We start from the raw sequence: 13,133 nt of genomic DNA on the forward strand, positions 1-13,133 counted from the left end.
AAGAAATTAAACTGAAATTACACCCTAGTTAGAAGTGAATGAGAGTGGGATGCACTGTACGGAAGCCAGTGCAATGGAGCCACTGCACTAAAAGGGTAAAGGCAAGCCTTACACGCTTTGCTGAGAACTCAAGAGACTGCAAATGACTGACTTGTACGTTAACTTCAGAATCCAGGTAATGAGTAACAACAAAACTCAACAGAGTTCCGGAAAGAAGTTAAGATAAATTCTGAAGTTATGAAATAGAAAATAAACAAAAATTAAGCTTAGAAAGAAAAAAAAAGGATTGGTTCTTTGAAAGTGAGAAGAGGATATAACTACAGAAAAATACTTTAAATTAAATGTTTACGGACTAAGTGAAAACCTAAATAAAATTCCTAACTTTCTAAGAAATATTAATTACCAAGATTTTTGCTATAGACTGAATGTTTACGTCTCCCGCCCGCCACACATTCGCACGCTGAGACCCTAACCCCTCGCTGTGGCGGAGATAGGAGGTGGGGCCCCGGCTCGCGATGGGCTCGGGTGGGTGGAGCCCTCCTGGGTGGGGTCGGCGCCCTCAGGGAAGTGACGGGGAGCTCCCGCCCCGCGAGGACGCCGAGGACGCCGCGAGAGGCGGGCCGCCTGTGAGACGGGAGGCGGCGCCACCAGCCGCCGAGCCCGCCGCGCAGCCCCCGCCTGCGGTCTGTGAGCCCCGCACCCCCGGCCCGTGTGCGGCGTTGTGCTGCGGCAGCACGAGGTTCAGTAACGGAGGGAAAGTGAGACCGTCAGCGACCTGACCTCTCTCACGCGCTTGGGGGTCAGACCCAGGGTGTCCTGCGGGCCGCGGTCTCCCACCTCCTCGAGGAACACGGTATCTGCGAGTTGAAGTGTTCTAAAGCAGAAGAAGCATGGCGCAGCCCCTGACTTGTTCTCTGAAGGTAACGTGGTCCGCCCACCCCAACAGCAGCCCCCACGAGCGATCCGCTGTGCGCCGCTCCAGAGAGCGCTCGCGTGTCCCTTCCCAGCCCGCCCCCACCCCAGCGGCCGCCCGGACCTGACGCCCAGCATCGGGGCGGCTTCGCTGGCCCTGGAATCTCCGTCAGCGGAGGCGGACTCTTCCGGGTGCGGATTCTTCCAGCACGTTCTGAGCTTCGCCCGGCCGTGGACACACCGGCCGTGCCCACCCCGCACCGCGGAGAAGCGGCCCGGCTCGGGGCTGTGCTGCGGCTTGCTTGTCCGTTTGCCCGTCGGTGAACCTCTGGGCTGCCTCTGGTCTCTGTTACCCGGAAGACTCGAACGTTCTTGTGCCAGCCTTCGGGGGGACACACTTTTTAGTTTCTCTTGAAACTGAAGGGAAACGAGAAGGGCATAGAAAAATAGGTTTTTAACTTTCTAAGAAGCTGCGGTGCAATTTTCCACTCCCATCAGCAGTGTCAGAGGTTCCACTTGCTTCCGGCTTTTGCCAACACTTGGTATTGTCAGCCTTTTTTATTTTAGCCATCATATTTTTCCTTGATATTTCCTTGATGATAATGATGTTAAGAGCTTTTTCATGTGCTTACTGACCACTTGTATATCTTTTTTTTTTTTTTTTTTTTTTTTTTTGTGAAGTGTCTGCTCAAGTCTTTGTCCGTTAAAAAAAATGTTGGATGTTTGGCTCTGTATTATTAAGTTGCAGGATTCTTTACACATTCTGGATACAGCTCATTTGTCAACTGTATGTGCTGTGAATATTTGCTACCAGTTGTGATTTGCCCATTTCTTTTTTTTTACATTTAATTTTTGTCTTTATTTTCTTGATGATGCTTTTGATGAGCAGAAGTGTCTAATTTTTATGAGGTCTTATTTACCTTTTGTGTGTGTGTGTGTGTGTGTGCTTTCTGTGTGTCCTGAGAAATCTTTGCCTACGAGGCTGCAAAGATTTCCTCTTGTCTTTTCTTCTAGCAGTTTTGTTGTTTCCACTTTTACCTTCAGGTCTACGATGCAGCTTGAATTGATGTCCAATTGTTGGAGCACCGCTCACTGGAGAATTTTACCTTCCCTGCTCAGCCACTCTGGGTCCCTTGACAGAAACCACTGACCATGTGCGTTGGGTCTGTTTTTAGACACTCTGTTCTGATGCATTCATCTTTCCTTTTTCCAGTACCATACTCTTTTGATTACTGTAAGTATCAGTACATTTTATTGTTTTAAAAAACAAGATCTTGTGGGGGGGTGGGTATAGCAGTGGTAGAGTGCATGCTTAGCATGCAGGAGGTCCTGGGTTCAATCACCAATGCTGCCATTAAAACAAAACAAGATCTGAAGCAAAAGGAAAAAAATGGTAACATGTCTTAAATCTAGTGGTGGATCCATGGATTTTGAAAACTTTCAGATATTTTAAAATGTAATAAAAGACAGATTCCATTCACAACAGCAAAAAACACTTGTAAGTACCTACGAAGAAATTTAACAGTAAGTGGACAAGTTCGTTATAAGAAAAAAACTGTAATAGGTTATGACATAAAATTTACATGAATAATTGAGAGATAGACTATTTTCCTGGAAAGGAAGACTAAGTATTATAAATTTAATGCAATTTCTATAAAAATCGTAATAGAGTACTTTAGGAACTTAAGTTCACTCTCAAGCTAATCTAGGCAAAACCAGTAAGAGTGGATAGCAAGGAAAACTTGAAACATGTCAAAGGAAAGTTAACTAAGGGAAATTTATCTATCTTTCGGCAAATCAATCTGAAAGCTCTGATAATTACAATAATTCAGTACTGGCAAAGGGACGGACTAAAAGATAAGTGAAGTAAAACAGATACAAATGAATTTAGCTTGTGATGAAGGTGGTATTTCAAACCAGCAGGGAATAGGCAGTCCACTTTCTGAACCGTGTTTGTTGAGCAGAGTCTCTGGGGAGGTAAAATGCCGTGTCTTCCTTGTTTTACATACACACACAATTCCAGACGGATTCAAATCTAAACTAAGAATGAAAGCTTCCAGTTATAGGAGAAAATGTTTGCAACATGCATAAAAGACGGTATATCTGTATCCACAACATTGAAATACCTCTGAACGTTAAATCGATGCCTCAGCATGTTTGAGTGTTTGCAAAAGGAGGCATTTGAAATGCTTTGAAAAACAAATAACCAAAAACTTTAAAACTACAAAGCAGTATGAGGCTATAAAAAAGTGCCTTGAGAACGCAGAGAGTTGGGGGTGGCCTCTGCTTGGGTGACTCCCTCCCCCACCCACCCCGGAGTCAGGAAGAGGTCATTCCAGGGACGGTCCTGGCTGAGTGGGGCTTGAAGGAGCCTGGGGTCCACACTCCCACGTGGTGACTGTGTCTGTGTGTGTGGGTTTGCATGTGCCGTTTGGGACAACTTCTCTTTAACCACCTGTGTGAGCTTCCAGTGGCCTCTTGTAACCTCTTCTCACAAACATGGTGGCTAAAATACAACTCGAATTTATCCCCTTGTAGTTCTGCTGCCCACAAGTCCAACATCAGTTTCACTTCACCAAAATCAAGGCGTTGGTGTTGGCAGGGTCCCTCCAGAGGCTCCAGGGGAGACCCTATCCTTGCCTCCCCTGGCTTCTAGTCCTGCACTCCTTGGCTTGTGGCCTCTTCCTCCATCTTCAGAGCCAACATCGTAGCCTCTTCAAATCTCTGCCTCCATCGTCACATCGTCCTCTGCCTTCTCTGTGTCTAATCTCCATCTGTCCCTCTTATAAGGACCAGGACCCCTGGGATGGCATCTAGGGACCATCCAGACAATCCAGAATAATGTCCCCATCTCAGGACCCTTCATTTAAATACACCTGCAAAAACTTTCTTTTTAAGATGACATTCACAGGGCTAAGACCCTGATATCCTTGGGGTCTCCATTTGGCCTAGTGCCCCGTGTCACTCTGTCTTTTATGCTTAGACGTTAAACTGGAGAAACACGCAGAGCCCACACGTCGGCACGCCCAACCTGTGTGCTTTCCTGTCCTGCAGAGGCCGCAGGGCTAGAACCCCGCTTCCCGGTCACCATTGCCACAAACTCACAAGGGTCTTGAAGACAGAGGGCTACTGGGTGGTGGCCCAGGTCAGTGACGTAGCTCTGGGTCATTCCTGGAAGCCTGGGATGGCTCTCATCTTCAGTCCTCCCAACAATCAGGAGCGGGGACTGGCACCGCCAATAAACCCCTTATCATTCAAACAAGCCAAAGTGAATTCCCGCGGAGCCCTGGCTGGTACAGTCCACAGAGGCAGCCTTGGTGACATCTGACACTTTGTTGGGACACTGGATCTCAGCCATGGCAGCAACGGGAACCCCCGGGCAGCAGTGAGCAATACCCACCCTCGAGCCTCATGGAGCCAGGGCAGCTGTGGGGGCGTCTGGCCCAGGCGGCTTTAACGGCTCCTCGGTTGAGTCCCGCGGGCGGCAGGGCTGAGAACCGCGGCTTTGGGCGCTGCCTGTGCAGCTGCGTTTGGCTTCTGTCCCACTGACGGGTGATTTATACCTACACCGTTTCACTCTACCAGGCTCCGCGGCTGCAGCCGTCATGGCTTGAACATCCCAGAACTCACCCAGCTGACCTTCTGTTACTGGTCATGTCATTGCCCGTCACCTGCTTCACACGGGCCATCGGGGGTGCTTCCGCAGACCCCTTAGGTTACCTTCCCAAACACAGAGTTTTTGTACTCAAGGTCATCCACCTCCATGCTTTTCAGAGTCAGTATCTTCCATCTGTGTTTTTTCCCCCGAACTTGTGTTTCTCTGCTTAGGATGGTGTGCTAGTTATTTTCCTGAAGGATCCATCAGTCATCCGAGACCCTCTGCGTGCTGACGACCTGCGAGTGAAATTCCTCCGACACAGGTGAGGTGGGTCTGTGGGCAGCAGGAGCCCCCACGGGGCTCTTCATTCCCGCTTCAGCCCCAGAAAACATAGCTCAGGGAGGCTTTAATTCAGACTTGGAGGTCAGAAGATGACTTCGCAAAAACAAAATTGGCAGCGAAAGTGGCTGAAATTAAATCTTTTCTTGGATCTTGGCAGAAGAGAGGCTGACCTTGGAGGAAGGAGTTTGGGGATCAATTCCTTTCCTATTTGTTATTCAGGAGTAGAGGTGAGGGAGACAGGAGGCCAGCCCGCACCCCGGTCATGGTGCCATTTGCTCAGCTGTCCCCAGGAGCGGGTGTGGGGCTACAGTCCCTGTGGCCACGTTGCCCTGTGGATTCAGGCCTCCTCAGGAAGCAGCCATGGCTTCGAGTCAGGAGCCTGACTCCCCCAACCCACGGTGCAATTTGTGAAGTGAAGGGGCCCTCTGGAGGGGGCATCCCGGCAAGGGTGGAGCAGAGGCAGCCATACACCAGGGGAGCCAGAGATCAGGCCATGATCCGTGCAGACCCTGATGGCGGAGAGCGAGCTCTCTTGGACAGATCAGCGCGGAAGGAGATGCCCTGTGGTCTGAGTCACATTCTGGGAACAAGGGGGGAAAAGAGGTAGGAGCCAGAATGCGACTAGAAATGGTATGAAGATTAGCAGGGTGCCCCTGATGGGTAAGTCCCCCTTGTGAACTGCCACACAGGTCCTGTCTGCCTGGGGCACCGGCCCTTGCCTGACCCAGGGGGACCAGGGCCCTGGCTGAGCTGGAGCAGACCTGCCCACCTCCCAGGGAGAGCCGGGCTGAGGCCCTGATGACAGGCACACCCTCAGAATGACCCGACACCTCTTCCTCCGCGTGCCCACCTGGGCCGGCGGGCGGGGAGCCCCAGCTCATTCCGGGTGTCCGTCAGCGGGTGCACACAGGGTCAGTGTCGGGGGGACGCGGGCCCAGGCCCCTTCTCCTCCAGGCCAGCCCCGCGCTCTTCCCCACTGTGCGTGGAGCTGCCCCTGGGCCGGTCACGTCCCTGCGCCATGCCTCAGTGTTCCCATCCATGCATGGGGAATTTTAAAGCCTGCTTTCCTCGAGGGGAGCCGGGATGGGCTGAGCTAAGTTCTGTAGAGCACCGCGGACGGGCAGACCCAGTTCCTGCTCACCGCATGCTGGGCTTCTAGAACATACAGGAATCCCACCTCCCACCTGGGCTTTTAGGTTCAGCCCTTCCCAGACGGATCCGGCAGAGGAGGGGCCCCAGTCCCCTCTAGGTCTTCCTCCCACAGCACAAGCTGTGCTCCTGGAGGGACAGTGAGCACAACTATCTTCTCAGGCTCCCGATGGCCCTGACACCCCCCCCCCCAGCCTTGTCTGCACCTCCTGAGCCACGTCTGGTGTCTCAGGAGCTCGGCAGCCCCAGCCCAGCTTCCTGGGTGCAGGGGAACGGGGAGAGGTCAGCAGGAGGCCTGTGACCTCAGTCACCCCCACCCCGCACGCCAGATCTGGGGGGCAGAGGCAGCCCCGCAGGCATGAGCTGACATTCCCAGAACCCCCTCCAGCGCAGGGCAGAGGCGAGGAGGCATCCAGGCTGGGAGCTGGCCCCCAGGGCTTCCAGCATGGCTGGGTGAAGGTCTGAGCTGGGCCCTCCGAAAGGAGCCTGAGGGGAGGGGTCTGTACAGAGGAAGGGGACATCTCCTGACTCACGAGGGCCCTTCTCGGGGCCCTCTCACCTTCTCCACCAGGAAATCACGTGTGGCCTTGGGCCCCGGGGAATGGTGACCCTCCTGTCATGCCCCCTTTATCCTTTCCCTCTGCCCAGAGGCCCCTGGGACAGGAAGTCTGTGCCCCAGGGGGCTTTGGGGAGGGTGGGAGAGATTCAGGGAGAGGAGGCTGGCCAGGTGGCCAGGCAGTGGGCAGCCAGCAAAGGCCTTCAGACCCAGAGCTTTCCATCTCAGTGAGGCTGCTTATAAATGCAGAGTCTCGGGCCCCACCCTGCCCTCCTGAGCCAGGATCTGATTTTGGACAGGCCTCCTGCTGAAGCGTTCCCACCAAAGCGAGAGAAGACTGCTGGCCAGTAAAAGAGACCTTCACCCAGTGACACACGTCGCCGGGACCTAGTCTGAATCCCAACTCTTAACAAATCACTTTGAAAAGACATCTTTTAGACGATTGGAAAAATCTGCCTCTGGACAGGCCATCAGATGATACTAAGGAACCGGCCTTAGTGTTGTTAGGTATAATGATGACACTGAGGCCTTGTAAGAAAGTGCCCATACCTTTAGATGCCCGCTGGCGATCTGGGTGAAGTAACACAACGTCTGAGGGGTGCTCGGACACGTGAACATGGGGCGGGGGCGGGTCAGAGAAACGAGGACAAGTGAGGACGGCGGGTGTGGGGGCGGGGCCGTGTGCTCTGCTTCTGCGTCTGTTTGCAGGATTTCTGCCGTGACTCTGAAGATGTTTTAAGTTCGTGGCTGTCTCCCGGTGCCCGTGTCTCCTGTCGCTGCCTTGGCTTGTCCCCACAGACTCTGCAGGGGTCACAGCCGCGTCGCTCACACCCAGAGCACAGCCCTGCGGGAAGGTGGGCACTGGGACACGGGCACCCGCCCAGACCCTCTGCAGAGTCGGCGCCTCGCCAGCGGATTCACCCCTGCCTTGGGCTGGACCTTGGGCCAGGGGGGTGGTCCTCTTCAGACCTTCCTGTAGTCCGCCCCCACCACCACCACCCCCCCCCCAGCAGCCAGCCTGGGTCACTTCTGCCGTCAGGAAGGACAAGAAAGCTGTTTTGAGAGAAGAGGTGAAGTTCTCAGTGGGGCCTCAGTCCAGCCACTGGGTGTCGCTGTCCCTGTAGGGCCAGCAAGTGGTCCCCAGGCTGGAGGGACTTCCAGGGTGGGGCACTCCCAGGGTGGGGCACAAGCACAGGCTTTTAGAGTCAGGTGGCCTCTGACCCCAGAGCCATCCCCTCCGAGCCTTCCTGTCCTGCGGATCCGCTGGACTCCCGGCCTCCTCGGCTCCTTGCTGAGTCTCCTGCCAGATGAGCAGATTCTCAGGCTGGTCCTGCTGAGCGGGAAAGTCTGGGGATTCTGATACTCACTCATGTTTGGGGCCCTCTGCCCTCCAGACACCGGAGACTCCTTCCTTTCCTGGCCGACTGGCAAAGCACATTCCTTGCTGTGATCTGTCAGTGCTGTAGGTAACGTCCGTGATGCTGTGGGGCTTTCGGGATAAACCCCAAATGTGCCCTCCTCTGTCCAGATTGTGCCCAGATCCGTGGGCCTGGCCCACTCTGCCCTGTAACCCTTCTCCCCATCAGGTTCAGAAAGCCCACCAGGCCGCCGTCCCCACCGGGGACGTGCTCCCTGCTGGTGCTGGACCTCCCTGAGCCACAGCTCACAGCTGCGCCTGTGCCTCCCCGGGGCCGTCTCGTTCATCACCGCTTACTCTCGCGGCTGACACAGAGGAGACTGTCAGTAAACGGGGGATAAACAAAACTGTGAATTACTGAAGCGAAAGGTCCGCACCTCTCCCAGGAAGAAGTGTGTTGAACGGAGGACAGAAACACGGCTCTGCTCACAGACTTGTCAGTGTTAAGGGAAAGCGGTCAGCTCCCTGAGCTTAAAAAAGTCAGTTAGGCATCTTTGTCAGGGTCCCCAAGACCACTGGGGCTCGATTCACTCGGGGCCCCCAGGACCCAGCGGAGGCCGCACTCAGGCTGCGTTCAGGACGGAGAGCGGGAACAAGGCAGCCTCAGTGAGAGGAAGAGGAGCACGGCGGGGCGGGCGGGGGGAGAAGTCGGGGACCAGGCTGAGCTTCCAGAGCCCCCTCCCCGCACACGACACGCTCAGTGCCCGCCACCAGCTGTGTGACACGGGAGGTGCCGTCCACCCCGCAGGGCCCCGGGGCTGTCCTGGGGGCTGGTCCCGGGCACCCGTGCCTGGTGGGGACCCACTCCCAGGAGGAAGCGGCTCTCACACGAGCCACACTTGCACCAACCTTTAGGGGCAGCCGGGCCCTCCCAGCCCCCCCGGCCCCGGCCAGCCTCGCGGGCCAGCCTTTCTGAGGGGGCAGGCGGGCCTGCTCGCTAACCCTCTTCTGCACAGCAGGTCGAAAACGGCTCCCCGATGTCAGAGAGAGACAATGAATACATTGGCTCTAGAAACCCCGTGGTCCATGCTTGAGCTCAGCTGCAGCTAAACCCAGCAGACCTGCTCGCAGGACGAGCTGATAATGAGAGTATCAGCTTCCTGCACTTCGAGGCCTACCCAGCGGCTCAGCAAATCACAGGGCGGGGGGGGGTTGTTTGTTCATTAATAAATTGGAATAGGAGAGACTGACAAACTCTGAGCATCAAGGCTGCGTCGGGAGTGAATGAGCGTGGGCTCTGACCTGAGCTGCGTCCTCCCATCGGGGCCCCACCAACGCGCGGGCGGCAACTCCACTCAGATACCAGCATGTATGAAATGAGTTCAGATACAGACGAAAGCCTGGCCAGGTGAACGTAAGAGAGCATGAGAGGGGCCCAGTGTAAGCAGAGGGTTTCCAGGCATTTGATTTGTTTTAAATTTATTTTAGTCCTTTAATAATTATTTACAATGAGCACATAATACTTTTATCTTCTAAAATTTCCGCCCAAATCGGGGAGGAGGACAGGTTAGGAGTTTGGGAGTATAGACACGCATTACTACATACGAAATAGATAAACAGCAAGGACCTACCGTACAGCACAGGGAGCTACGCTCAGCTTCCTGTAATGAGCTGTAATGGGAAAAGTCTGAAAACACGCATGTGTATGGCTGAGTCGCCCTGCCGTGCACATGAAACTAACGTTGTAAATCAGCAACACGTCAACAGAAAATAAGAATTTTAAAAAGAATCTCAGGCGTTGAACTCATTTTCCCGGGAAGTGCCCAAGAACGACCAAGCTCCCCGTTTTCCGTAGTCTGGCCGCGCTGACTCAAGCAGTTGGCAGAGTCTTCCCACATACTGTGTCTTTCGAGCCTCCTGAACCCCCAGGTGCAGGCGAGTGTGGGCACCCGCATCCCCCGCCGCAGAGAGGACCGGCCAGGGAGGACGGATCAGGGCCCGGCCCCAGGAAGAGGCAGGTGTGCTCACGTCTCCAGACCCCTCCGACAGCGCCCACCCCGGACACTAGAAATGACCGAGTTTAGGACGTTCTCTGAGGGTCAGACAAGGGAGGCCTGTGGGCACAAGAGTCCCTGGGGACGTGGGCCGAGTCTTGCAGCCACAAGGGCCGTTTCTCAAGCTCTTTCCATAAGAGCTGGGGTGTGTTTCGGAGGTCGGGCTGGGCTGGCAGCCTGCCGGGAGGTGCCGGGAGGTGCGGGGGCACTTGGTCACAGCCACTCTGCTCCATCTGTGTTTCCTCAACCTCGCCAATGGGGCTGAGCAGCCACAGGGACAGCTTCCTGTCATCATCGGAGCGTTTGCGTAGCCAGAAAACAACTTCCACTTTTGTGTTTGCTGAACCAGTTTCGAGAGTCATGGGGGTGTGAGAATGAAGAGAACAGCGAGGCTTGTGAAGGAGACACGGATGGGCCCTCAGGGGGGGCCATGCCCAGGTGGTGGGGCCCAGGCCGCTGAGCTGTGCCCAGGCACCGACAGGCAGCGGGCGGCTGGGGCGCCCGCCCGGCCGGGGCACCCGCCCGGCCATGAGCACCCCAGCCCTCGGCACGTAAGCTGTTGACAGCAAAACCCAAAAGTGAGTCCCAGGTGTTAGGGGCTCCCTGACGCGTCAGCTTTCTGGGCCTGTAAGACAAGTCCCCCAGACTGGGGGCTCAGGGACAGCAGGAATGTGCTCTCCGCCGGCTCGGGAGGCCAGGCGTCCACAGTCAAGGTGTGGGCCGGGACACACTCCTCCGAAGCCTCTAGAGGAGGGTCCTTGCCACCTCTCCCAGCTTCCGCTAACGGCCGGCAATCCTTGGCATCTCTTGGCTTGTGGCCCCGTCCCTCCAGTCTCTGCCTCCGTCGTCACGCAGCCTCGCCTGTGTGTCTGCGTCTGTGCCTGAGCCTCCTGTTCCTTGTCGGGACACCAGTCATTGGGTGGGCGCCCGCCTGCCCCAGGTGACCTCAACTTACCTTGATCACAGCAGCAATGACCCTATGATAAGGTCACATTCACAGGTCCCGGGGGCTAGAACTGGAGCATACATTCTGGGGGGACACCAGCCAACCACAACACCTGAAATCACTGAGATCCAGGCGCACGGTGCCTGTCTTCCTGGCACCACGGCGGGTCTGCTGGCATTGGGAGTGCTGGCTTTGGTGAAGGCACACAGTAGCAGGACCAGCCCCAGCAGAGCTGTGTCTGCCCTGAGCAGAAGCTCTCACAGACAACCCCGCCTTCTGGTTTGGATTCCACGGTCAGCTCAGAGAAGAGCGTGATGGCCGTCCTGGCATGAGGGGTGCGCTCAGGTTTGTGGGGGCCTTTAAAAACTCCCTGAAATTCTGAGTCCTGAGGCCAGAGGAATGTGATGAGGGCCCGGAGGCCTTGCAGTACTTGGCACCTGCGTGCCTGGCAGCCCTGGGCCCCCTGCTCACCGCAGCCCTTGATGCACATGCATCCCGGGCTCTGGTCCAGGCGGGGCAGAGAGCTGCTGAGCCCCACCCCACACCACCGCCTCCAGGAAGGAGGCTAGGACCCTCCTCTCCGGGCCCCATGAGGAGTCTGCTCGCAACCCCTGTGCAGGGCTCCCAGAGTCCTGAGGATGGAGCCGGGGGACCTGTCTCCTCCGGGAATCCAGAGTGGACTCAGGAGGACAGTGCTGGGTGCCACTCATGCCCCCTGCCCTCACCACCCCCAACACCGAGGAAAACTCACAACAGCCAGGTGTGGGCCTGACATCAGGGGTGGGCAACCGAGTGCTAGAAGTCACCCCCAAAATCCCTGAAATTCTGGCTTCTGAGGCCTTCCACAGTTCAGGGGTCACGCCCAGACTCCTGGGGGCCGCCCTCAGAGGTATCTCCACGCGGCCCACCCTCCGTCTGGGAGGGGCGTTTCCAGGGCTCCTTCAGCTTGGCAGGGGAGGCCGAGGAGTGGGCAGTGCTTCGGGGGATCAAGGCCTGGACAGGAGAGTCTGGGGTCCGAGGCACCTCTTGGCTTCCCGGGCCTCAGTGGGCAGGGTGCCCTCAGCCCATACTCTCCTGAGAAGGATGCAGATGAGAGGTGACCTGGGTGCTCAGACAAGCATAGGGCCCATGGCAAAGAGGCGGCTGACCCTGGGGGCTTCCTCCCCGCTGGGTCCTGCCTTTATGGCTAAAGAGGACCAGCGGGACAAGCTGTGCAGTCCCCAAGGATGGAAAGATCACACCCTCTGAGGTGAGAGCAGCTGCTCAAAAGCATCTCTTTACCTCCTTGTAAATTTGGCCAGTTGGTACCCCAGCTGCCGCACGGGGGCTCAGGCCGTGGCGGTGGGAGGGCACTTTGGACACAGCCTGGCCAAAGCTCCCAATTCACAGGGCAGGCTTGGGGCTCTGGGGCCAGCATCCTCTAGGGTTTGCCACCCTTGTCACATCATAAACAACCCAGCACCCCAGACCCCCAAATGGGAAAGGGGCTGAGCCCCCATGAGGCCCCGAGAATCTCAACACACGGGGCGGGCGCCTCGGGAGCCCAGGGATGCACGGTCACAGTCGCCGGGCTGCTCGTTTCTACATGGGCACTCGTTGCTGTGAGTGACTCATTCTTTGTCACCACGCAGCCAGGGGCTGGTCCGCCTGCTGGCTGCTCGGCGCCTGGAGGACCACCTGCACCAGCGAGAAGAGTCTGCTGCGGAATTTCCCGCGGTCCAGTCCTCATGGTTGTGAAAACAAAGCCCTGGGGCCCGCCCAGTCCTGCTGCACCGTGGCCGGACACCGACAGGGCGACCCACGCGGCTTCGAGGCCGGGATCCTGGCCCTCTGCTACACGTGCAAACACCAAAGGCCTGGCGTCCTGCACTCCTGCGCCCTTGCGCCCGGAGGACAGAGAAGCAGCACCCAGCAGGGCGGGGCGGGGCTGGGCGGGGTGGGGGAGGTGGCGGGGCGGGCGGGGCGTTAACGAATGGTATCATGAGGCTGGGCCTGTGGCACCTCCTGGGGCAGGAGGGGGCGATACCCAGGGATGCCGTGCCTCAGCGGGGGCTGCTCCGTCCGACGGGCTCTGGGCCACCTCCTCCCCGCAGACAGCTGCTCTCACCACTCAGACGGTGACCGGGCCAGGGCACCTCGGGCCTGGACACCCGGAGGCAGAGCTGCATTTCACCCCAGGAAGCCCTGGGGGTCCTGCCGCTCTGGCTGAGGCTGCGGGT

The 13,133-nt window shown here is 56.7% G+C and overlaps 1 long non-coding RNA gene across 1 annotated transcript; it reads left to right on the forward strand.

The window, feature by feature from the left end:
* Window positions 1-589: 589 nt before the first annotated feature.
* LOC141577775 (uncharacterized) lies at window positions 590-8,973 on the forward strand. The gene is made up of 4 exons (XR_012507252.1): window positions 590-920; window positions 1,957-2,146; window positions 4,741-4,832; window positions 6,857-8,973. It is a non-coding gene; the product is annotated as an uncharacterized LOC141577775 (long non-coding RNA).
* Window positions 8,974-13,133: the final 4,160 nt, after the last annotated feature.

The sequence above is a fragment of the Camelus bactrianus genome, chromosome 5, assembly GCF_048773025.1.
Source record: "Camelus bactrianus isolate YW-2024 breed Bactrian camel chromosome 5, ASM4877302v1, whole genome shotgun sequence".
In the NCBI taxonomy this organism is placed as follows: Eukaryota; Metazoa; Chordata; class Mammalia; order Artiodactyla; family Camelidae; genus Camelus; species Camelus bactrianus.